Below are 27,415 nucleotides of genomic sequence, written 5' to 3' on the forward strand. Positions count from 1 at the left end.
TAGCAACAAAGACCTAATACAGCCAAAAAGAAAATAAATAAAATTTTTTTTAAATTTAGAAGCTTGGAGGAGAGAGTCTGCATAACTAAAACTAATACCTTTGAGGAAAGAGTGCCGGCCAGCTGGTACTTGGTTTCTGAAAGGATACAATGAGGCTGGTTATACAAGCTTTGGGAAAACTGCAAATTGGAATTACTGCTGCTACTGGAATGAACTGCTACTACCAGGACAGGCATTAAACATCGTTCCCTAAACCCACTTATCTACGCTCAGAACCCAATAGGCCAAGTTTTTGGCATATGTCAATTTCCCCCTTGCTTTCAAGCTCAGCTGTATATTATAAGTGTGTCTGGAACAGATAGGAGTGATTCCCTCACCTGCTTTGTCATTTGTTTGGAGTCTCTGTCCACAGCTCTTCATCTCAACTGTCCTCACCCTAATCCAGGGCTGGCAACTCTTCTTGGGACTATTAGTACCGTCTTCTAACTTGTCTACCTGCATTCATTCTAGCGTGTCTACCATCTTGCCTTCAACTCTAATGCTAATGTTTTCTTAATGCTAATCTAAGAAGATCATGTCTTACTTAAATCCCTTCCCATTGCTCTTAAAATACAGACAGACATTCTTCCTATGTCCCACAGGGCCTGGTACATCCTTACCCTGCTCACTGCTCTGGTACCACCTTACATCATGCTCCCTTTCTTCTGTGTTCTCTGGCTACTCCGGCCTTCTTTTCTCTTCTCAAATAGGACAAAGCCTTTGCATGTGCTGATGGCCCTGCCTGGGTCACTCCTCTCCCCAACTCTCTGCGTGGTTAATCATCACTCATTCTGCAGATCACAAATCCAATGGCATTTCCTCCAGGAAGCCTTCCTTGCTCCCTCAGACTAGTTCAACTCTCTATTTATATGGTCTCACAGCCTTGGGCATCTTGCCGCTACATAGTCTATTACAAATTATTTGATAACATCTCCTGCTGGGCTGTAAACTCCAAAAGAGAAGACATGTAAGCATCCTAAAGCCCTGGCAAGAACTTCTGCACACAGTAGGCATGTAATAGCTGTTTACAAGATGAATAAGTGAACCATACTGAATGTTGATTGAACTTCACCATGCTTTGCACAAATCAGCCTGTAACACTCACCCCTTCCTCTGATCTTCTGACACATTCATATAATTCACCTGGCATATTTCTTTTCTTTTTCTGCCATGGCCCTGGTATTCTCAGCATATTATTAATTAAGGTCAGGGGGCTCTATAATATTTCTGAATTCCCAGTGTCTAGCACAGTGCCACTGTGATGGTATGCAACTGACAAATTCTTATTCATTACAGTAAGAACTTAGTGCCATTACAGTTGATACAATTTGCTAATTCAATTATTCCTCCAAGTAGTATACAACTTTTAAAGCTGCTCTTCTCAAGTAATTAAACGTTATAATTATCTAACACACTATTAGGCAATGCGAAGCTTCATGGCTGTTAGTCCATTATTTCCAGCTCTTTATATTTTAAATTAATGACATATTACAGTAATTTAAAGAAAAAACTTTTTAAATGCTTTACTTTGGCTGAAAATACAAATATCTTCAGAGGGTTTCAAATGGTTTAAATTACCCAGATGTGGTGACCATGCAGTGAAAGCTTAGAAAGGCCCCAAAGAATTCCCTAAGAATGATACACGAGCCAAGGACATGACATTCATCTTGGAGGTTCTTTCTCCCCCTGAACAAGTTTGATAAAATGCTTTTTCTTCCACTTTGACCTTAACACTTTGAAATCACTTATTTTACAAAAGCCCTGTGGTCCAAGATGATGGCAAGCGGAATAGTGACTTCTGTCTCATATTTCTATTGTGCATGCTTTATGACTTTGGTTTAAGGGAGTGCTTTTCCATAAAAGTTTTTAGATTGATTTCACTCCCATGCCTCTGTTGGCCTCCTCTGTACTTCCACGAACAACAGCTTTGTGCCTTCAAAGCTGGCGTCAAGCACAGCCCTCTACCTCCACGGCCTTGTCCAATTGTTCCAGGAACCCAGTTTTACAGCAGCTGAACACATATGTGTACTTATCCAGGTTTCATGCTTCAGCAAACTCCTTATCTCGGCTATTTTTATGAATTGCATTGATTTTATTTTAGCGCCCAAGCACAGTAGTATCTTACAGCTTACTTTAAGAAAGAGGTGTTCAAATATTTTCTAGTATTATATTTGTAATTTTTCTCTGCTAAGCCATCAGCCTTATTACAGCACGACTTACCTTGCAGACCTCCCTAAATTCAGCTTAACTTTCTTCCATCAGTTATTCTAATCTGGTATATCTAGGAGGATGACAGCTAATGCTTTGCCAGAGAGCTATAAATATTGCCATGAATTTGTTTCCACTTGACATCCAGAGTGGCTCCACTGATAGTGTTCACAGGCCCTCTTGTCAACATACCAAATATATCAACAGGCCTGGTCATGAATTCTCAAGGTATTTGTAAGATCATGAAAGTGTTTTCAAATCGAGAGGAACAAATATCTCATGAAACAAATATTCTTTTCCTGTAAGATCATTTTTATGTAAAATATAATACAGTCTCCAATTTTATGCCGTATATAACATTACATGGGAACTTTATGCATTTTAAAATTATTTACTACTAACTATAAATTTATAAAGAAAGATTTAGCATACTATTCCGTCCTCAGGTTTTTTTTAATCTGTTGGGTTGTGTCTGTTTTTCTAAAGGATTATCCTCTGCCATCTTCTAACCTGGCATTTTAGGACATATGCACGATTCTTTCATAAAACTAGATGATGTCTGTTTATCAGCCTCACATACATACTTATTGTTGTCATTGGCTTGACACTTTGCAGACATTAAAAAAAAAGGTTCTTGATGCCTCTTGCTCTAAACGCTTTCTAGCTTGTTTCAAGGATGTGAAGTTTTGGTTAATTCTGGCCCAGGTAAGTATTTTCCACATCAACCTAGAGCATCCTCATACTTATCTCATAAAACCAAGCTGCCAAAACACGTTTTCCAGTGACCATCAATACTTTATATTTAGCTAATAGGCATATCTAATATTTTAATTTTTCTAAGACTTTCTGTTAATAGGGAAAGAGGGGAGTCCCAGTACATACCACATTTAAAAGTAAGTTACTTTATATTACTGAAAAAAGGTTATTAAAAATCATAGGTGCTGCTTCAATAAAAAGCAACTTTTTAAAGTTTTTAAAAATAGCTGAGTCTTTCAAATTTAGCCTGAAACGGGAAAGTGGAAATAAGAAAACCAGGGATTTAACTGGAAGGTTCGCTGTTGTGATATTAGTGGCCACATCAGGTGCCAGGAAAGCGGTGCCTCTCCCTTCTTATGCCATCCAGCTCCTAGAGAAGTTTCACCATGCTCCCTCTGAATTCACTGGGCAAACTATCCAGCAATCCCACTTCTGGGTGTATATCCAGAAATGAAAACAGGATATCGAGAAGACATCTGCACTCCCATATTCATAGCAGTATTATTCACGATGGCCAAGATAGAGAATTAACCGAAGTATCCATCAATTGATGAGAGAATAAATATACAGCATATACATATATACACATATATATACTCAATGTAGTGTGTGTATATATATATATATACATACACAGACACAATGTTGTGTATATATATACACAATGTAACATATATATATGTACATACATACACACACACACACACACACACACACACACAGGAATATTATTCAGCCATGAGAAAGAAGAAAAGCCTGCTATTTGCGACAACATGATGGACCTTGAGGACATTACGCTGAGTGAGATAAGTTAGACAGAGGAAGACAACTACAGTATGATATCGCTTATATGTGGAATCTAAACAAGCCAAACACATAGAAACAGAGTAGAATGGTGGTTACCAGTGGTGGGGCAGGGGAGTAGAATTGGGGAGACGCTGTTAAAGGGTACAAATATGCAACCAGAAAATGAGTAAGTCCTAGGGATCTAATGCACAGCACAGTGATTACAGTCAACAATATCATATTATACACTTCAAATTTGCTAAAAGTCTTGATATTAAATGTCCTCATCACAAAAAAGAAATGACATGATAATGATATGACATGATAGAGTTGTTAGCTAATGCAATATTGGTAATCATATTGCAACATATAAATGGAAAAAATCAACACATTTATACCTCAAACTTATATCTCAATTTTTTCTCATTTATTTATTATTTTCTCATTTATTTATTATTTCTCAATTATATCTTTTTTTTTTTAAGAAAGAAAAGTCAAGGTCACCTATCACTAACAAGTCCTGAAACCAAGCAGTTATCTACCTTAGAAGTGATTCTCATGAAAAACCAGCAGCTTCAATGTCCTCTTGGAAGCCTTTCCTGACTCTCCTGGATACACTTGACCACTCCCTTCTTGTGTCACCACTGTACTGATATAAACCACTGTTGGGACATATATGACACCTTCCTTTGTGTATTTGTATACCTGTCTGTTCTCTCTACTGGACCATAAAGCCCGTGATCCCAGGAATACTATGGCATTTCTCTCTAGCACTTCACACAGTCAAGGCCTAGGATGTTTGTTGACTACATTCTTCTGGACATGGTCATAGAAAGAAAACACAGACTTTAGCACCAGCACACTCTGCAATTAACTGGGAAACAGAAGCCACAGAATGTAACAAGCTAGATTCATTCATTTTGAGCAAAAGCCTATAACCCATATGAGGCAGGGCTGTAAAACAGATTTTTTAATAGCAAGAGTGACCTTGGAAGATCACTCCTTTCTGAGCCTTCACACTGTGATCACACTGATTAGCTAATCTTTGGCACCACAGAAAGGATCCTTTCTGTTGTTGTTGTTCAATCTTTTGTCAATATTTAGAAATTGTTGCCAGGTTATTTAAGAGTTTAGAGATTGTAATTCCATGTGAAATTTGGCTGTACAACCTGTGCTTCTCCCAGTCTATGTCCTTTGTATTGCCAAATGTGAAACAGTCAAAAAGTGCATTCCTTCATCATTTTCCTCTTACAAAAAGAAAACTGGAAAAATATATTATTTGCTTTTAAGTGGAAAAACATTCCATTTTCCAGCGCCGGCACTTCAAGAAATATTTTAGCTCTCTTGTTGAAATTTTTAGAAGGGATCACGTTATCATACATTTTACACTCCTGGTCAAGCTGTCATCACTACCAATGCATTTCCGTAACTACCTACATATGTCCATTTCCTTGAGAAAGGAGAAGCAGAAAGATACTAATTCTCCTAGTGTTTCACATGCCTTGGAATTTTTATAGGTCAAGTCTCAGATCGTCAGAAATGGAAGTATGGAAATTTTCTCTTGGAACACCAAACCTACATAAAATACTACCTTTAATGTAATCAACTTTTTTTTTTCAGAACCATAAATACTTCACCAACCTTTAAGCACCTTTTTTTTCAACAGTACACATAGCATTTATGAACAAGAAATGAAGGTGAGATTGCTTCTAGATAAATTTACCTTGGTAATAAGAAAAATATGATCTAATAGAGGAAACCTTTGGCTAAACTGAAGACAGAGAATGATACGGGAATTGGGAAACCTATAGCCACCCAGTCATCCTTTAAATAGAGGCCTTGTAGAATACACTCTAGTTCATGTTCTAACAGAAACGTGAAACAGAAATCTACTTTTCCATCCCAACTGGATTTCTTCAACATGCCGCCTTCTCCCTAATGAGTTGGAATTATGTGCACCGTAAAGCAGCCCAACACATCTGAAATGCTGACATTTCATTTTTAAATCAAACAAATACATCCACTGGGGAACAAGAGCATAAAGCGGGCTTTTGACAGAAATTAATGGGGGAGAGACTGAAATACTTTTCTCCGTCATAACGGAATCCACTGTTGAAAGCTGCCAGTCATCTTACCTGAATCTGAGATTATCTCCAGGACTATATTTGGTCGAAAGAATAGATCTTATGAAGGTGGAATGAGAAATCACATTTGGATGGACACATTTAAGAAAAAAAGGAAAAACACTTCTTTGCTTCTTTTTTTTTTTTTTTTTTTTTTTTGCGGTATGCAGGCCTCTCACGTTGCGGAGCACAGGCTCCGGACGCGCAGGCTCAGCAGCCATGGCTCACGGGTCCAGCCGTTCCGCGGCATGTGGGATCCTCCCGGACCAGGGCACGAACCCATGTCCCCTGCATCGGCAGGCGGATTCTCAACCACTGCGCCACCAGGGAAGCCCTGCTTCTTTTTTTTTTAAAAAATTGTATGAATATAGAGTTCAAGGAAAAACTTTAATTTCATTGCAAAAACAAATGATAATGAAAGCAAATGAGCTCATATCATCAAAAAAATTTCTGCAAAAATAAATCAGAAAAGACATGTTTCAGGAAGTAAGATAAACGTACACTACTAGGACTAAAATCCTCCCAATAGTGAGGCAAATGTATTTTAAAAACAGGTTAATTGAAATATCTGTAATAGTAGTAACTGTAGGAGTTGTAGTTTAAATAGAAGCAGTAATACTAATGGAGATTAACATTTGTGTATCTGTATACAGATTACAATATTTTATAAGAATTTTACTATTCGATCCCCCAAACAATATTATGAAAATTAGCTTTCAGAAGACAGTATTTTATTCTCCAAAAAAGCAGACTTCAAATATAAAAAGCCATAATTTTAATGAAAACACTTATCTTTATGGCCAAAATTTCTAGAAATAATCTGTAGTAGTTTGTACAAAATGCTGGCTTTCCTGAATCGTTTCAAGACATCATTGAGTGAGGACTGGTCCTCAGATGAATAAGGTGGGATGTTTGACACCAATGTCGCAGACAGGTACTTAGAAAGATAAATGACACTATGATATGGTACCTGCTATAACAGAGATAGGAACAAAGTACTTGGAGAGCACAGAGGAGGGAGGAAATAATTCTGCCTAGGGCTGTGCTGAGCAGGGTACAACTGAGCTAGCAATTAACACCAATGAGGAATTCACAGGGTGAACGAGGCAAGAGGGCATCCAAGTCAGTGGGAACTCCATAGACAGTCATTGAGGACATAAAAGAGGGCCTTAGACTTACCATGTATCTTGAGCACAAGGAATACCAGAAAATGAGGCTAGAAACATAGTAGGAAATAGATCAGGGGGTCTGCAAATTACAGTCCACAAAGGCCCAAGAGCTAAGAATAGTTTTTATATTTTTCAATGATCAAAAAACATCAAAAGGAAAATAATACTTCATGACATATGAACATATGAAATTTCAATTTCACTGTCCACATATAACATTTCATTGGAACACAGGTCCGTTCATTCATTTACATCTTGTCTCTGGCTGCTATCACACTATCAACACCCAGAGTTGAGTGGTTGCAACAGAGACTGTGTGGCTTTCAAAGCCCAGAAAAAGTCTGCCAAGCCCTGAACCAGACATCATGAGGCTTTGCATGGAGTTAAAAATATGACACTTGCGCTCCCAAGGGAGGTGTGCTGAGGGGAGGGATGTGGGCGTCCTCGGCATAGAGATGACAGCAGAAGCCATGGGACCAGAGGAGACTGCCTAGTTTGAAACCCCGAGGAACTCTGACTGCTTCAGGGAAGACAGAAGCAGCTCTGGGGAAGAGAATGAAAAATATCAACCAGATAAGGGAGAAAGAATACAGTGGGAGTGGAGTCCCACATTTTTACACAAAAAAGTGTTTCAAATCTCTTTGGTTACCCAAGTCAGACAGGTGCACCTCCTGAGTATCTCTCTGAGCCCAACTTCTCTCCATTCTCACTGTTAGTGTCCTCACTTCACAAGATTACTGTCACATGACTCTCATGTCCGCCAGCCCATAGTCTCACCCATCCTAGTTGTCCATATTGATGCCAAACAGATCTTTTAAAAAACTGATGTCACTATATATAAAATAGACAACTAATAAGGACCTACTGTATAGCACAGGGAACTCTACTCAATACTCTGTTATAGCCTATATGGGAACAGAATCTAAAAAAGAGTGGATATCTGTATATGTATAACTGATACACTTTGCTGTACACCTGAAACTAATACAACATTGTAAATCAACTATACTCCAATAAAAATTTTAAAAATTAGGGCTTCCCTGGGGGCGCAGTGGTTGAGAATCTGCCTGCTGATGCAGGGGACACAGGTTCCCTGGTCTGGTAAGATCCCACATGTCGCGGAGCAACTAAGCCCGTGCGCCGCAACTACTGAGCCTGCACGTCTGGAGCCTGTGCTCCGCAACAAGAGAGGCTGCGATAGTGAGAGGCCCGCGCACCTCGATGAAGAGGGGCCCCCACTTGCCACAAGTAGAGAAAGCCCTCGCACAGAAACGAAGACCCAACACAGCAAAAATAAATTAATAAATTAATAAACTCCTACCCCCAACATCTAAGAAAAAAAATTTTTTTAATTAAAAATAAATTTTAAAAAACAGCAACATCCTGCAGGAGAATCAGAGTGAGCAAAAATACGTATTAAAGAAAGGAAAAAAAAACTGATGATCTTTCTAAAACAGTCATCTTTCTAAAACACATATTTAATCACAGCAGTCCAGTGTTTAAAGTGTATCAGACTTTATTCACTTATTTATTAGATGCCTAATTCAGCTACTGCTGCATAACAAATGAACCTAAAACTCAGCAGCTTAAAACAACAAATATATATGTGAGTTTCTGTGGGTTAGGAATTGGACCAGGGCTTTGCTGAGTTCCTCAGCCTCAGGGTCTCTCTCAAGACTACAAGCAAGGTGTTGGCATGGACCACAATTATTTCAAGGACTAACTGGGGGGAAGCCACTTCTAAGTTCACGAATATGGCTGTTGTCAGGCCTCAGGTCCCTAGTGGTTGCTGGGAAGACATTATTTCCATGAACTCTGCGTAGGGCTGATCACAACCTGGCAGCTTGTTTCCCCCAGAGTGAGTGATCCAAGAAAGAGATAGAGATGAAAAAAGAGAGAGAGGAAAAAGGGTGATGGGGTGATTCCAAGACCAGTGAATTCCATGCACTTGCACTCACTGCCATCCTTCCTTTGTTATGCAATAAGTTCCTTTAAGAGAAGCAATGTTATATGGAATACCATGATGGTGAATAAGACGTTGTATCTTCAGATGACTGTGCTGGTGAAAGCATTACAGACAGGAAAGGCATATCAGTATCCAGTGAGGTCAAATTGTTGCTCTCTCCATGATGGAAGGAACTCAGTATTATCGACCTGCTCTAAGTAGCTTGCTGGGGCTCCAGAGTAATGGTGCCATCCCAGGGGCTCAGTATCGGTCTCTTTGATTGGCAGATGAGGCACCTGGCAGTGGCAGAAACCAGGTCATTCTTGTCCAGGAGAAGATGGACCCATGCCTAACCTTCATTAGTGCCACCACAGCTGCATTACGCATGGGCCCATTGAGCAAGCACCGGAATGACAGGGACAGGACAGAGGCTGATGGACATCCATGGAATGGATCATCTTGTCCTTCTGATAACTGATAGACTCCTCCAGAGTGGATGCCCGTCAGAGAGCTTATACACGGGACACAAATATCTTCACATTCTGTGCTCATTCCAAAATTTCATCCACATGCCTCTTTTCCACACCAACTTTTCACCAATCTTACAGCCCTGTTCTTTCCGAGTGCTTGACCCGTGCAGTCAAACTGTTACCTACTCACCATGAATTACTGTACAGCCATCCTTCTGAACAATTCTCAGTCCAAAACTCAGTCCACACTGAGTCCAAAAAATTCTCAGGTAGACTGCTTGAAGTTCTGCCCACCTGAAGAATTTCTCTTGCATAATTATCTTTCAAAGATACTCCAGATTATATTGAAATACTGCAGCAGTTCACTTCTGGCTGGTGCCAACGTATCATGTAGAACCAGGCTGTTATGAACCGAATTGTATCACCCCAAAATTCATATGTTACGGCCCTAACCCCCCATGTGACTGTATTTGGAGATAGGCATATAAGGAGGTAATAAAGGCTAAATGGGGTCATATGGATGGGGCCTTAATCCAATAGGACTGGTGTCATAAGAAAAGTGCATTAGTCAGGCTTCTCCAGAGAAACAGAACCAGCATAAAGAGATTATTATAAGGAACTTTCTCACATCATTATGGAGGCTGAGAAGTCCCAAGATGTGCAGTCAGCAAGCTGGACACTGAAGACCCAGGAGAGCTGAGGGTAGTTCCAGTCTAAGAGCCGGCAGGCTTGAGACCCAAGAAAAGCTGATGTTTCAGTTTGAGTCAAAAGTCAAGAAAAAGATCAATGTCCCAGGTCAAGGCAGTCAGGCAGGAGCAGTGTCCTTTTACTCAAGGGAGGATGAGGCTTTTTTTTTTTTTTTCTCTTTAAGCCTTCAGCTGATTGGATGAGGGTCACCCAGATTAGGAAGGGCAATCTGCTTTACTCAGACTATGGATTCAAATGTTAACCTTAACCCAAAGCATCCTCACCAATACACCCAGAATAATGTTTGACCAGGTATCTGGGTACCTCATGACCCAGTCAAGTTGACACATAAAAACTTAATTGTCACAAGGAGGAAGAGACAAGAGACACCAGATCTCTCTCTTTCTCTCTCTCTCTCTCTCTCTCTCTGTGTGTGTGTGTGTGTGTGTGTGTGTGTGTGTGTGTGTGTCTCTGCACATGCACAGAAGAAAGGCTATATGAGGACACAGTGAGAAGGCAGCTGTCTGCAAACCAGGAAGAGAGGCCTCACCAGACACGAACCCTGATGGCGCCTTGATTTCGGAGTTCCAGACTCCAGAATTGTGAGGAAATAAATTTCTGTTGTTTAAGCCTTTCAATCTGTGAGATTCCGTTAGAGCAGCCTGAGCTGACTAATACACATGTATAAATCAGACCCAAGTTTTCACTCTTAAGACAACTTTTCCTAAGAAACCCGAAGGCAATGCAGCGCAAGTAGGATCTGAAGAAGTCTGTGCCACCTGCTCCTTCAATGCACTAGAGTCTTCGGGGCTTGCTCGAGACTAGTCTCCTCTGCAGCCTCTCCACGTGATGATGGACTGCTATGGCACACACCCAGTGTCCTGTCTGGGTGGGTCAGACACCGCCCAGTGCCTGCTGGCCAGGCCCCACTGCAGAGTCATTTCAATGACTCGTGGTCACGAATTCACTCTACCAGGGCCCAGTAACAAGCCAAGAGCTGTTTCTCAAAAGGGAGAGTTATGTGCAGGAAAACATTCGTGATTATACAATTAGACTGTGGTGATGGTTGCACAATTCTGTCAGTATACTAAAAAGCACTGAATGCTTTCAATGTGTGAATTGTGTGGTATATGAATTATATTTCAATAAAGGTATTCGAAATGAAGAACCATAAACCATCCACATCCCCCCCCCAAAAAAAAGAAAATAGGACTTAGGGGGTCTGCACTGTAATTCTCCCATTGGGGTTTGCCTGAGGCTCCTTTCTGGGTCCCTGCTTGCTGCAGATCACGGAGGCTCCTGGAACTTCTGGGTCAGAAGGAATCGAGTGGCAGAGCAGTTGGCTGTACAGCCTGGACCTTCTGCTAGACTCAGCCCCACAGAGTTAGGGCCCCCACCCCTGAGAAAGGATGCTGCCTGGAGATGCTGATAGCCCTGGAGCTCAGAGAACATGCTCCACAGAGCTGGGACCCAGACCTCTCGGGCAGAGCGCTGTCCAGCTGGTGCTAGTACCATTGAAGGGTCCATGAAGCTGGTTCTGAGGATACCAACAAGGCGTTGGAGACTAGAACCAACCATCACTGCCTGAGTGAAGGGCTGTGGCCGAGGAGCACTGACAGGAACAGTAAGCAAAGAGCAAAGAGGAAGTCCCTCTGCCTAACTCCTGCCTTCCTGGCTCTCTCGCACGCCCCCTATTGACAGAACTTAAAAGGGCGTTGGCCAGCAAGGGAGAAACGTGGTTTTCAGAGACCAAGCTCTAGTATCACAGAGCAGAAAAAGGGAGGATGCTTTTCTGTTACTCTCCCATCAGAACCTAAGCCCCTTCAGAACCGTGACCAGGACTTACTGATCTTTGTGAGACACTTAGAGCGAGGCCTGAAAGAAACATAAGTATTTAGTAAGAGTTTGAAGTAAGGAGAAAAGATAAAGGGAGGAAAGAAGTGAAGAGAAGGCAATAAAGGGTGGGAAGAAGCAAAGAGTGGACAAGTCAGGTAGATACTGGAGAGAGGTCAGCAGATGAAGTGGAAATGGCACCGAGCGGGAAGGAAGTAGAAGAGGGGCTGGAGGAGGCAGATGGCTTTCTCGAGGAGCTGGGCAGTAAGTGGAAGGAGTCATGTAAGAACAGAGCGGGAGGGGAGAGATGCATGGTGGACAAGCTGGTGTGCTGGCTTGTTTTCATAGTGTGGAAACTTGCACAGGTTTATACATTGAGTGAAAGAAGACAAGGAAAGCTTGAACTTTCAGGACAAAGGAGGGGTAAGTAATAGATAAACACAGCTGTTCTTTTATTTTTCATTTGAGTCTTTCCAATGAACCTGGTGACCTTGAGTGACTTCTTAAGCTACCTGAGATACAGGTTTTATGTTCCCTAGAATTGATCAAAATAATATGGGGTATATTTCAAGGACTGAAGGCTAGATGTCCTCATTCTTCAATAATATGCAGGCATGTGCTGATTTCTTGGGGGCCACCAGGCATTTAGGGAGATGCCTAGAGGGAAGAATGCAGCCATGTATGAGATTCATCCCTGAGATGATGAAATAATCTAACTCGTAGGAAAGATCATGGATTCTTCATGGAGGCTTCTTCACTTACGATAATTTCTGTAAATTTTGCCTACGGAATTTTGAGGAAAATCAAGAGTGCCAATTAACTCAAAAAAATCATAAAACGAATGACACAAATAATGAGTATTCATAAACAGAAAACAAAACCCAAAACCCTTTATCCCTGGCTTTATCTGATACTCCATTAAAATTACACCAAATTAATATCTGTTACCCCATGAAAGCAATTTAATGGATCCTTTGGATAATTCTAATAAAAATAAGAAATCTATTATCTCAGTCTCAAATTTGCCACAATTAAAGGGAAACTCTCTTTTGAATTGGACTGTTTCTCCCTAAAGAATCTTCCTCTTATAAAGAAGGATATTGCAATATGCTCTGAATAGATGTTTAAAATCTCTCTCATAAGTTCTGGAAATCTCTCTCATTGAAACAGTCCCAGCTTGACAGCCCTGCAATAACCATTAAATATTAAAATAACATTAAAGAGCAACTGCTCAGCTCATGGATTTAGCTGCAAAACTCCTTTCACACTAATGGGACTCACATAGCTAAATCCACATGTGCTGTACAGAAAATCTACCCCCAAGGATCCAAGGATCAGACACAGTCAAGAAAATGATGAATTCACTTTCAAAAAAATAATCGATCCACTACCAAACAATTATTATTATTCACGGAATTTCACTCACATAATCATTCTAAAAGTCAGATTGTCTAAGATTCAACAGCATCCAATTTTGCATTCATATAATATACATTTGTGATGTAATAAAATTCATACTTCTACTGCAAGATAATTTCAATCTTGTAAAGATATTTATAAAGTTATTTTTTAAAGTGTCTCATTTACAAAAATCACCTAAAGCCAAAATCTAATTCTAAATATTTTTTTATGTGCACTATTTCTGTAGACACTATCATCATAATGCTTAAGCTTAAGGATTGTTTTTTGTTGTTATTGATATATGTTTAATGTAAAAGGAAAAAAGATAGTGTAAGTAACAAAAACTGCTAATATTAAAAGTTATAGGGAGCTCTTAACTTCTCCAAAAGTATTTCTTTAAAGAAATTACAGGAATTTTGATGTAGCTGTACCACACTACTTATAATAACCACCCGTGTTAACTACCCTGGAAGCAGTTACAAACTATGAAAAAACAATATGCCTAATGGAATGTACTCTAGACTAAATTTTAGTTTACTCCAAATTTAGCTTTCCCAAATGTTAAAATAAGACAAGTCACTTAAATTCTCAAAGTCACAATTTTATCAGCTATAAAATGAAGATGGACTTAGGGATGTCTATGTCTGACAGTTCATAATTTTCTTTCATGACAGCTAATTTGCTTTATACTAAGTCTGCTTATATTTTCCAATTTCCCCTCACCTTCACCCTCATCCCAACACATACACACACACACACACACACACACACACGCAAATATAAGCATAAAGAGGAGAAAGAAATTTTAAAATCTTATATAGAACTATGGTACAAGTGCGTCTATAATATTCTGTGAAATTCCTATTTGTGAATGTCAGAGTGTTTACCAAAATTGGAAGAAGCCTAGAGAATGAGAAAGAAGGGTAGGTAGCACTATTTCATGGGAAAAGCACCTAGATGGAAAATCTGGAGGCCTAATTCTACCTCTAACAAACTCTATGAGTTTGGACAAATCACTTGACGTCTCCAAATTGCAGTTTACTTCTTTTCATGATAAAAACTCTCAACAAACTAGGTATAGGAGGAATTTACCTCTACATAATAAATACCATATATTAAAAACCCACAGCAAACGTTAAACTCAATAATGAAAAACTGAAAGCTTTTCCTCTAAGATCAGGAATAAGAAGACAGTGCTCACTCTTGCCATTTATTTAACATAGTACTGGAAGTCCTAGCCAGGGCAATTAGGCAAGAAAAAGAAATAAAAGACATTCAAATCAGAAAGGAAGAAGTAAAATTATCCTTGTCTGCAAATGACATGATTTTATTATTATATATTTAGAAAGCCCTAAAGACTCCACACACAAAAAAACTATTAAAACTAATAAATGAATTCAATGAAATTGCAGGATACATAATAGACGTGCAAAACTCAGTTGTGTTTCCATGCACTAACAATGTACTACCTGAAAGAGAAACTGAGAAAACAATTCCACTTACAATAGCATCAAAAAGAATAAAATACTTAGGAAGGCACTTAACCAAGGAGGTGACTTATACACTGAAAACTACCAAACCCTGAAGAAAGACATTTTAAAAGACACAAATACATGGAAAGACATCCCAAGTTAATGGTCACATGGAACCATAAAAGGTCCAGAACAACCAAAGCAATCTTGAGAAAGACGAACAAAGCTGGAGGCATCACACTTTCTGATTTTAAAATATATTTCAAAGCTACAGTAATTAAAACAGTATGATAGTGGCATAAAGACATATAGATCAATGGAACAGAAAAGGGAGCCCCAAAATAAACCCATGCATATACAGTCAACTGATCTTCAACAAGGATGCCAAGAATACACAATAGAAAAAGGACAGTCTCTTCAACAAATGTTGTTGGGAAATGTAAATATCCACATACAAAAGAATGAAGTTGGACCCTTTTCTTATACCATATATAAAACTCAACTCAAAATGGATCAAAGATTTAAACATAAGACCTGAAACTGAAAAAATCCTGGAAGAAAACATAGAAGAGAAGTTTCTTGACATAGGTCTTGGCAATGATTTCTTGGATATGACAAAAGCACAAGCAAAAAAACCCCCAAAATAGACAAGTGGGACTACATCAAACTATAAAGCTTCTGCACAGCAAAGGAAATAACCTAGTAAAAGGGAAACCCATGAAATGAGGGGAAATATTTGCAAGCCATGTATCTGAAAAGGAGCTAATTATTAATAATGTATAAGGAACTCATGCAACTCAATAGCAAAAAGCAATAACCTGATTTTAAAATGGACAGAGGACTTGATTAGACATTTTTCTGAAGAAATGTCAGAAAACAGCCAATAGGTATATGAAAAGATGTTCAATATCACTAATCATCAGGGAAACAGAAATCAAAACCACAGTGGGGTAACGCCTCAAACCTGTTAGGATTGTTATTACTGAAAAGCAAGAAAGATAAGTTTTGTCAAGGATGTGGAAAAATCAGAACACTTGTATACTGTTGGTGGGAATGTAAAATAGTGTAGCCACAATAGAAAACAGTGTGGTGGTCCTCGAAAAAATTAAAAATAGGACTACCATATGATCCAGCAATCCCACCTCTGGGTATATATCCAAAAGAACTGAAATCAGGATCTTGAAGTGATAGTCGCATCCCCATGCTCATTGTAGCATAATTCACAATAGCCAAGACATGGAAACAACCTAAACATCAACATATGAACGGATCAAGAAAATGTGGTATATACATATAATGGAATGTTATTCAGCCTTAAAAAAGAAAAACAGGCCATGTGGGACAACATGGATGAAACTATAGGACATTATGCTAAGTGAAGTGAACCAGTTCCAGAAGAACAAACACTGCATGAAGAATCTAAAATGGTCAAACTCGGGACTTCCCTTGTGGCGCAGTGGTTAAGAATCCGCCTGCCAATGCAGGGGACGCAGGTTCGAGCCCTGGTTCGGGAAGATCTACATGCTGCTGAGCAACTAAGCCTGTGCACCACAACTACTGAGCCTGCGCTCTAGAGCCCGCGAGCCACAACTACTGAAGCCCACGTGCCACAACTACTGAAGCCCGTGCACCTAGAGACCGTGCTCCACAAGAGAAGCCACTGCAATGAGTAGCCGGCGCACCACAACGAAGAGTAGCCCCCGCTCACCACAACTAGAAAAAGCCCGCACGCAGCAACAAAGACCCAATGTAGCCATAAATAAATAAATAATTTTAAATAAATAAATAAATAAAATGGTCAAACTCATAGAAACAGAGAGTAGAATGGTGGTTGCTAGAGGCAAGAAGGAAGGGGGAATGGGGAGTTGCTCTTCAATGGGTATAAAATGTCAGTTGTGCAAATGAATAAATTCTAGAGATATGATGTACAATATTGTGACTATAGTTAACATATTGAATTGTGTACTTAAAAATGGGTTGGGGGCTTCCCTGGTGGCGCAGTGGATGAGAGTCCACCTGCCGATGCAGGGGACACGGGTTCGTGCCCCGGTCCGGGAAGATCCCACATGCCACGGAGCAGCTGGGCCCATGAGCCATGGCCGCTGAGCCTGCACGTCCGGAGCCTGTGCTCTGCAATGGGAGAGGCCACAACAGCTAGAGGCCTGAGTACCGCAAAAAAAAAAAAAAAAATTTGTTGGGCTTCCCTGGTGGTGCAGTGGTTAAGAATCTGCCTGCCAATGCAGGGGACACGGGTTCAAGCCATGGTCCGGGAAGATCCCACATGCCACCGAGGCAAGTAAGCCCACGAGCCACAACTACTAAAGCCCACGGACCTAGAGCCCGTGCTCCACAACAAGAGAAGCCACCACAATGAGAAGCCCACGCACCACAACGAAGAGTAGCCCCTGCTCACCACAACTAGAGAAAGCCCGCGCGCAGCAACGAAGACCTAACGCAGCCAAAAATAAAGTAAAATAAATAAATTTATTTTAAAAAAATTTGTTAAGAGGATCTCATGTTAAGTATTCATTCCAAAGACCTATATTTCTCAGGAACACAGATTCTAAAATTCCAAACTAAATTTTAACATATTAAATCCAACAATATATAAAATGTATCAAAATATATCATGATAGAGTGGGGTTTATCCCAGGAGTTCAGGCTGGTATGATATTTGAAAATCAATCAGTAGAAGTCACCATATTAAAACAAAAATTTGTTTAAAACCCATTTGATATTGACCAGTTCCAACATCAACAGTTGTCAAGTTCCAACGTTCATTCTCAATTTAAACTCTCAGCAAACTAGGAATAGAAGGGAACCTTCACAATCTCATGAAAGGTGTGTTTTTAAAAGTTTACAGCTTAACATCATACTTATTGGTAAAAGACTGAATACTTTCCCTCTAAAGTCAGGAACAGTAAAAAGGTTTGGTTTCACCATTTCTATTCAACATTGCATTTAAGGTTACAGTCAGGGCACTAAGGCAAGAAAGGAAATAAAAGGCAACAAGATTGAAAATGAAGTAAAACTGTCCTGAGATCACCTATGTAGCAGATGAAATAGAATCTACCAGGGCTCGGGAGTGACCCCCAGCCAAACTCTTCTGAGTTCACCCCTTTGGCTGCTGCAGTTTGTTCCTATTTCCAGGCAGCTGTACACCAGGCACCAGTGGGAATTTCCTCCACTCTCTACTGGCCACAGGGACCGCCATAGGAATCGGGGTGGGGGCATCCGGAGGATCCCCAAACTCTTCAGGATCTAGTAGCACCCACATTTCTATTAGTACCAGTGGGGCTAGTGGACAGGGTGCTTCTCTACTGCACATAGGCAGCCCACCGAGTCAACGGGGGAGTCTGGGCCATGGCAGAGGTGACTCTATGGGACATATTCTCCACCTACCCCTTGATAGGAAGGGAAGCTCTGACCAAGATAAACTGTCCATTCATAAGCCTCTCTACCAGGGGGAGCTGCTGCTCTGTGGGGTAGATCAGGTTTCTGCCCCCTTCCAGAGCTGAGACCAACATCCTAGCGGTCCTCTCTCTTTTTTTTTGCGATACGCGGGCCTCTCACTATTGTGGCCTCTCCCGTTGCGGAGCACAGGTTCCGGACGTGCAGGCTCAGCGGCCATGGCTCAAGGGGCCAGCCACTCCGCGGCATGTGGGATCTTCCCGGACCGGGGCACGAACCCGTGTCCCCTGCATCGGCAGGTGGACTCTCTACCACTGCGCCACCAGGGAAGCCCTCTCTCTCCTTTTGTTGTCTCTGTCACAGGGCCCAAGCCAGTGTCCGGAGTCACAGGTACATCTAACTTGAAGAGCGTACCTGCTTGGGAGATGCCTGCCCAGCTTTGCCAAACGGCACTCTACGATCTCCAACTTACATCCTGCTCTGCCACCTTGTTCCCCGGGCCCGAAGCTCGCAAAGTAGTGGGCCATCCGCATGTCCTTCTCCCCTCAGCTCTTCTTCCAACTTTCTAACTTGAGCTTCTGCCTCTAGCCCGGCATTGGCGGCCAGCGACCTGCCCACAGCGAGGCCCGCCCACTGCGCAGCCCCGCGTCGCTTCTTTGCCGCAGCGCGCCACATGCAGCTCCCCCCAACAAGTGCATCAGACCAGCTGGCGTTGGAGGAGTCCCTGTATTCACCGGAGGGTCCACAAGCATCTAACATTCGGGCCACCCCTCCCCACATAGAGGTCCATAGCCAACTCAGGATTTCCCATAGATGGCAGCTTTAAAAAGCAAGGGAGTCCGCCTGCCGATGCAGGGGACACGGGTTCGTGCCCCGTTCCGGGAAGATCCCACATGCCGCGGAGCGGCTGGGCTCGTGAGCCATGGCCGCTGAGCCTGCGCGTCCGGAGCCTGTGGTCCGCAATGGGGGAGGCCACAACAGTGAGAGGCCCGCGTACCGCAAAAAAAAAAAAAAAAAAAAGCAAGGGAGGGCTTCCCTGGTGGCACAGTGGTTGAGAGTCCACCTGCCGATGCAGGGGACACGGGTTCGTGCCCTGGTCTGGGAGGATCCCACATGCCGCGGAGCGGCTGGGCCCGTGAGCCATGGCCGCTGGGCCTGCGCGTCCGGAGCCTGTGCTCCGCAACGGGAGAGGCCACAACAGTGAGAGGACCGCGTACCGCCAAAAAAAGAAAAAAAAAAAAAAGCAAGGGAACTCACCCTCGGAGATTTGTCTTCGGTGTCCGCAAAACGAGATCTCTGCACCTGCCCGCCAGAACCTTAAAGTTTATAGAGAGCTCTTAACGGGGTTCAGGGACGCATACTGTCCGGACGGTCTCAATATAACACGACTACCTCAAGGCTGTTTCCTTGACGCGGCTTCTAGTGCCCGGAAGGCAAGAGGAACGCATGCGCGGGTCAAGCTCACGGGTCAACCAGCAGTCACGTCCTCTGCGTGACCCCCAGCAACTATTGATACATGAAACAGCATGGATGAACCATAAAATAATTAGGCTGAGTTCAGGAAGCCAGATAAACTAACAAAGAGGAATGGGAAGGAGGAATAACAGAGTGGCATAAAGAAACTTTGAGGAGTGATAGGTATGTGCATTTCCTGATTAATTTCATGGGTACATACAAAGTGTACAATGTGATACATCTGACAAAAGATGTATCAAATTGTACATTTTAAATGTGTGCAGTTTATTGAATGTTGAATATTCCTCAACAGAGCTATTTTTTTAAATATGAAAAGGCCGATTTTTCACCAAATAAGTAACTACTACTGTGTGCTGTTTTTCTTAGTGCTTTCTCATTTGTTCAATCACAACAACCCAGTGAGCTGGATATTCTGATTATTTTTACTATATTATTGTTATATATCATTATTATATGATTGTACCCGTGTAACATAAAATGAAATCAGAGGCTCAAAGGCACTACCTTGCCCAATGTCAGGAAACCTTTGTCAGCAAACATCATGTGGAATTCTTTAGAAGCAAATGAAATAAAGGGCAAACCTGACTTTATTACGGTGGTCCTCAACCATTGCCATCCCTGCCTCCTTACCATCCCCTCCTACTACACTAAGAAATTCTCACTAAATTCAAAAGTCGACACCATTCTCAATTACCAGCTTCCCCAGAAATGTGAGGTAACAACATCTCAGTCTGCACTGTCCAGGGCAGTAGCCACTCACCATTTCTGATGAAGAAAATGTAACTCATCCAAACGGAGATGTGGTATAAGATACAGCCCAGATTTCAAAGATGTAAATATCTCATTAGTATTTTTCTATCGATATGTTGAAATTATAATATTTTGGATATACTGGTTTACATAAAACATGTTATCCATTAAGTTCACCTGTTTCTTTTTCCTTTTTAAATGTGGTTCCTAGAAAATTTTAAATTACATGTGTGTCTTTGCATTATATTTCTATCAGACAGGACTGATCTAAATCCTACTCAGACAAGCAATGTTATACCTTTTGGTATGACAGTTTCAGAAAATAATGAACTTGTATTTTAATCATGGTGTGATCTAGCTTCAGATTTATAAAGGGTGGAAGGCTCTAGGTAGGATGGCACTGGGAGAATCTATGGAGGTACTTCAGGAAAAATGGGCCTAGGTGTGGTAGAAGATGATGATTGGAAGGAAAGTGGGGTACAGCTGATCATGAACTCATAGTAAGTGGTGGAAAATATTCAATCAGAATTCTACTTGAGGGCTTCCCTGGTGGCGCAGTGGTTAAGAATCCGCCTGCCAGTGCAGGAGACATGGGTTTGAGCCCTGGTCCGGGAAGATCCCACATGCTGTGGAGCAACTAAGCCCGTGTGACACAACTACTGAGCCTGTGCTCTAGAGGCCGCAAGTCACAACTACTGAGCCCATGTTTCACAACCACTGGAGCCCATGTGCCTAGATCCCATGCTCCGCAGCAAGAGAAGCCATTGCAATGAGAAGCCCGCGCACTGCAACGAAGACCCAATGCAGCCGAAAATAATTAAATAATTTAAAAAAAAATTCTACTTGAAGAAAAATGGACCTAAGCAGGGTAGAAAATGATAATTGGAAAGCAAAAGGGGTACAGCTAATTGTGAACTTATAGTAAGTGGTGGAAAATATTCAATCCAAACTCTAAGATCAATTTTATGTTAGTTCCCGTTCTGGAATGCTTTGGGGTACAATGCTAGAATTTTGATGCCTCAAGCACCAGTGGATGTTTGTGGCAGTTGTGGAAGTTGAGCCAACCCAGAGCTGTCTGTGCCCAACTGAGGACTTATCTGTGCATCTATGACTAAGGCAAGATTTGGGGCAGCAGCTGCAGTTTTTGACTCTGTGGATTAAAATCTTGTTCTCCCCATAGACGTTGCTTCATGCCAGACTCTTGTGCACCATATTGCTCTCTCTACTGCTCTGCTTCTCAGTCAGCTAGAGCTCTGTCACCTCGTAGGGATTCGTGTGAGTGTCAGTGAATCCCGGAAGCCCTTCTTGGGCCCACCGCACTCACTCTTCCTAAGTCAGGTAGGTGCTTAGGTCCCATTGTCCTGGCAGAATTGCTGCATTCCAGGACTCGGTAGGTAGTGTTTAGTTCTCATTATTTATATTGAATCCAGCTCATGTAAAAATACTGTAGAAATTGCAAAGCATGACAAATGTTGCCACAGCAGAGCCAAGTCTTGCAGTAAAATTGTGCTCTTCCAGATTCTCTCCTCTGGAACGCCTTGTGCTGCCATGTTAGCCCCTCCCTAAGTGAAATCTTTCCATCTTGATGGATATCTTCCTGTTGTCGCTGTTAAAGAGTCAGTATATAGCATCCTTTTTATCACCTTCTGAATCTGGAATCAATGGAAAAACAGACCCAGGAGTCAGACAGATGGTGAGACAATGTGGCTTTAGATGAAAGGCCCAGAAATCTCCCTAATACTTCACCTCTGAATGAGACACCCACGCAGTCACCGACAGAGCTGGGGGGTGGGGGTGGGGTGAAGGCTTACCTCAAGTTTAGTGCATGAATGAGCGGACCGGAGTGCAAACATCCTGTGGCATCCCCCAAAGAAGAGCATCCAATAAGACACTCAGCTGAGCGCGCTCAGTAGTGTCAACCACATAAGCCTGGAGGAGTGAGCTGTGGGGAGAAAGGCAAGTTACTCCAGCAGAAGTCCCTCTGCATAGAAACATTAGGCCAGGAAAATGGATATCCCCCCACCCCTGTCTCTACATGTGTATATTTATCAAAGATGTGACAGTTTTTATAACCATATTTGTCAGTACTTGGCACATAGACCTGTAGAATGTATTTGCCTTGATACAAGTTCCATCCACTCATTCCAAATATGTTTGCTTGGTGTCCGTTACAGGCGAGGCACTGTTCTGGGTGCTACTAGGTGAAGCAACAGACAGAAATCCTGTCTTCATGGAACTTATATTTTATCAGGGAAGACTGAAAAAATAAATGTATTCCCACAGCCCATAGCACAGGGTTTTCTTTGCCTAAGATGCTCTATAAGAGAATGCAAATCTGGAGACAAGTCACAAAGCAGAATTTTGTGGAACCAAAAATAAATGTTCTCATCTCTTTTCCTCTTTAAATGCTTCAAACAGACTAATCGGAATGGAGAGAGTATTTAACTCAACACCTTCCTCTAAAAAAATACTCAGGGTCCATTTAGTGCCAAGGTGGCCCTTCCACCTGTGATAACTAAAGCTGACATTGTAAAAACATGGTGGCAAGATGCTGGCTGGGTCTAGTTTTCTCCTTGCATTGTAAATCTTTAAAGCTATTGAGAGTGGGAGCTTAAGATGGGTGATGAGTTTTAGGCTTATTTGGAAAATGATTTAACGTGACTGTTTAATAAATTGCATTGCTAGTAAGCCATAGGCCGAAACCCCTCAAAGTATCAGTATATCAAAAAACTTCTATAATGTTATCATGGAGAGGAAGATAGATTTGGGGAATTTTCCTAAAGGGCTTGAATTAATATTATCTTTTTGTGGTCTAGGAAATTTTGCTAACAGCCCTGCTGCTTTTCCATCAAGGGTACAGTGTGGAGTGTATGGCAGGTTGCTTTCATTCATAGATCAACAGTGAAGGAGACAGATTTGTCGTTTTTATCAGCATTAGCAGGGCTCAGCACATTTGTTCACAGGTGTTAGGAATCACCACTTGAATGAAAAGCTGGGCAGGGAAATAGTATTTGTCTAGTGAAAACATAACACGTATATACACAGTCCACATCCTAGAATATGGCATTACACTTTCTGTGCTGATGTGAACCCACGTTGAAAAAATCTTGGCATGTTCTTTCCTTCAGTTCATGCCTTAAATTGAATTAGCACGTTTTAAATCCTTATGATAATCTTATTGATAGGAAGGTAGCATTTTTTTTTATCAGCGACAACCTCTTAACTATCGATTTGGTATTGAGATTGTGAGATCTATCTCAATTTTTTAAAACTAGAAAATGGAACTCGTGAACAGTGGCATATAAAATTCTTTGACAGACCTGTGATTGGGACTCAACGCATCTAATTCCAAAATCTTTCTTTAGTCTCTGGAGAAATAATATCTCCTGGGTTTGTCCTGTTGACTCCTTGGGGGATTAACTTTGCTGAAGAAAGGCAGCCTAAGGCAGGGGTCACAATAGAAATAGTTGCTTTTTGAATCCTCTGGCCTTGCAACATGTGAAAATCCCCACTAAACCTTACATACAACATTTTCCTCATAATTTGTTGGAATTTTTATTGTAAAACTCTGCATCAGGGACTTCCCTGGTGGTGTAGTGGTTAAGAATCTACCTGCCAATGCAGGGGACATCGGTTCAAGCCCTGGTCCAGGAAGATCCCACGTGCCGCAGAGCAACTAAGCCCGTGCGCCACAACTACTGAGCCTGTGCTCTAGAGCCCACGAGCCACAACTAATGAGCCCACGTGCCACAACTACTGAAGCCCGCGCGCCTAGAGCCCATGCTCCACAGCAAGAGAAGCCACTGCAATGAGAAGCCCGCGCACCACAACGAAGAGTAGCGCCCACTCGCCGCAACTAGAGAAAGCCCGCACCCAGCAACAAAGACCCAACGCAGCCAAAAAAAAAAGCTTTAAAACTCTGCATCGGATCCAGTCGATATTTTGACCTAATGACCTTCAAGAACAACACATTTTTACCATTTTTGTCAGACACTGTCCGATAGTCAAAACTATTGCCATTGGTTTACGGGTTTCCTTGGAAGGTAAGAATAAATTCTGGTGTGCCTATGAATTTTTTTTTAAGAAGCACATACGAGAAAACACAATACTTGGAAAATGAATAAAATATGAACTTAAAATTCATCATATCCCCCAACAATAAGGAGATTTGGCATAAATACTCTCACCTCTGCTCATTGTACCTACAGTGCTATAGATATTGCTGAACATCTGGTACCTGAGGTCACCCACTGTTCCATTCCCCTTCCCTCTGAGATACGCAGACCAGACCTCATCAGCATTTCTAGGGAGGATAATATAATTATATCAATTTACTGGATTTTGATGTGTGAAAAATGAATTAGGTACCACTTTCCTAGCAATAGGAATATATGCAAACAATGTTATTGAGTGAACATTATGAATTAATTTAACATAATTTTTACAGTAGATAAATATTATCTCATATTTCGATTGTCATCCCTCTACCAGAAGAACAAGCATCATTGAATAAATATGATTTTAATCAGGATCAAGTCTGCATGATTGGTTTATTTCTAGTCCAGATTATTATTTTCTTTTTGCTTAGAAAATATTTACCCTGCTTAAGTTATAGATATTACCTGTTGTTTGGAGTGAAGATTTTACAAAAAGTCATCTCATACTCGTGCAGCTGAAAGTTTCTAATAACTAAAAAGAGAGGGGGCTGGAATCATGATCTTTCCTAAGAAAGGTCCTCAAACCTGTGCTAAAGTACCTATGTCAATAGCCTGCCTTTTGTAATTTTTCCAGCCATCACCATTTCTACTTCTCCCCATCCCTCTGGCTCCTCTTAAGGTCCCAGCCCACAGAAGGCTGTGCCTGAATGGTAGCCACAATAATGACCACTAATCCTCTTCTAACCCCACTCTGCTTTCCAAGATGATAAAGTGAGGCTCCCTACCACTGAAGTCACTGCTGGTCCTTTGTCGAAGTTGGTTTTTCATCTATCAGCTACTGGAGATGCTGGGGTTTCCCTATCTTCTTCCCCAGTGAGATCCGGCCCTGAGCATCCCCTGCCATTCTGCTCCCCTTCCCGAATCCCTGTATTCTTTTACCCTGCTGAGACTGGGTGGGCAATGCTTGGAAAGCAAAGACCCACTTTGTCCTGCTCTTGCAGCCTGGACTAGAGCCAGCGCCAAGCAGGCCTCCAGCACTCCGTTCTTAACCCTTCGTTAACCTCCCAACAGGAAGCCCAGCAAGGTCCATCTTACCCACGCCAGAGGAAGAAAAAAGAGGAAGACAAGGAAAGGAAGGAAACTTGTCCCAGCCCCCGCTGAAGGCTCCCCATTGTATGACCTTGACACATATCAGAGTTTATTTCTCCAAGAATTCTGGCGTGGAGTTAGGAGCACGGCAGAAAAAGGGAAGGATCTGCTCAAAATAAACTGATGAAGTGGCAGATTAAAACCTTCCCTCAGTATTTATGTGCTTTTTAGAAAATTATTGTTGTTAAGATATAGCAAAATAATCATTCTCCAGTGACTGGACAAAAGCGTGTCGAGTGCCTGTCCTGTACAAGGACCTGTGACATGTATGCACTAGGGATGAACACAAGAAGAAGCCCACAAGGGGTCTACCCCTTGGAAGCTTTGGGTTCCAAGTGACATGACATCCCACACTAGGGAGCTCCGAAGACGTGACATTGATGACATGAACATCAGTCGTGATAATTCAAGCTTCTGAATGATGTGTACAACCCAGGAGTCAGAGAAAGTGCTTTCTCCTTGGGAGGAACTGTTTCCTACAGTGTGCTCTGTAAGTGAAGATAAACTCCTGGCCCCCTGAAAATAAAATATACTCTTTGTAATGTATTTTCTGGTTGGAGGGGCGGTGAGCATCTGCCCTACACTCTGTGTACCTATTTTCCTTTAAAACTGACAGCAGGCCTTTTAAAAAATGGGTTAACCAGCAGCAGGAGTACAACCTGTGGTTATGAAATGGAATAATCTTAACTAGTAGTTTATTGACAATACTGAATAATGAGTGCTTGCCTGCACCATCTGTTACAACTATTTTAATAGTCCCTGTTAGAAATATGCATGGAAATATATTCCGGGATCGATGACATATTAATAATATATTTCAGATCATATATAGCTCTCTCAAAAACAGCATGAGCGGGCTTCCGTGGTGGCGCAGTGGTTGAGAGTCCGCCTGCCGATGCAGGGGACACGGGTTTGTGCCCTGGTCCGGGAAGATCCCACATGCCGTGGAGCGGCTGGGCCCGTGAGCCATGGCCGCTGAGCCTGCGCGTCCGGAGCCTGTGCTCTACAACGGGAGAGGCCCGCGTACCGAAAAATAAAAACAAACAAACAAAAAAAAAAACAGCGTGAGCAACATAATAACAATAGTAATACCTAACTTAATGTTTAAGTAACAATTCATAATTTACAAAGTTTGTGTGAATGCATTAGCCTTTTTTTTTTTACATCTTTATTGGAGTATAATTGCTTTACAATGGTGTGTTAGTTTCTGCTTTATAACAAAGTGAATCAGTTATACATATACATATGTTCCCATATCTCCTCCCTCCAGCGTCTTGCATTAGCTCTTTATAACTACTGTATAAAGCAAATAAAATTATCCTCATTTTTATAGATGAAGCAACTGTGGTTCCAAGAAGTGCAGAGGTTTTTCGAAAGCAGTGGTTCTCAGTCGGGGTGACTTTGCTTCCCAGGGAACATTTGGCAATATCCAGGGACATTTTTGGTTGTCACAACTGACAGGTGGGGATGCTCCAGACATTTGATGGGTAGAGGCCAGGGATGCCGCTAAACATCCTACACAATGCACAGGACAGCCTTTCACATCGAAGAATTACCCAGTTCGAAGTGTTAGTAGTTCCAAG

General features: G+C 41.7%; 1 protein-coding gene across 3 annotated transcripts in view; it reads right to left on the reverse strand.

Moving 5' to 3' along the window:
- Positions 1-19,823, reverse strand: part of LOC307197211 (uncharacterized protein) — a 471,902-nt gene extending 452,079 nt beyond the window's left edge. For all 3 annotated transcript variants that reach the window (XM_079942947.1, XM_079942946.1, XM_079942945.1), the window contains exon 1: positions 19,558-19,823. The gene's annotated coding sequence lies outside the window, so the exon portion shown is untranslated. The remainder of the gene's footprint in view (positions 1-19,557) is intronic.
- Between the last annotated feature and the right edge of the window lie 7,592 nt (positions 19,824-27,415).

This window comes from Stenella coeruleoalba (genome assembly GCF_951394435.1).
Source record: "Stenella coeruleoalba genome assembly, chromosome: 14".
NCBI lineage: Eukaryota > Metazoa > Chordata > Mammalia > Artiodactyla > Delphinidae > Stenella > Stenella coeruleoalba.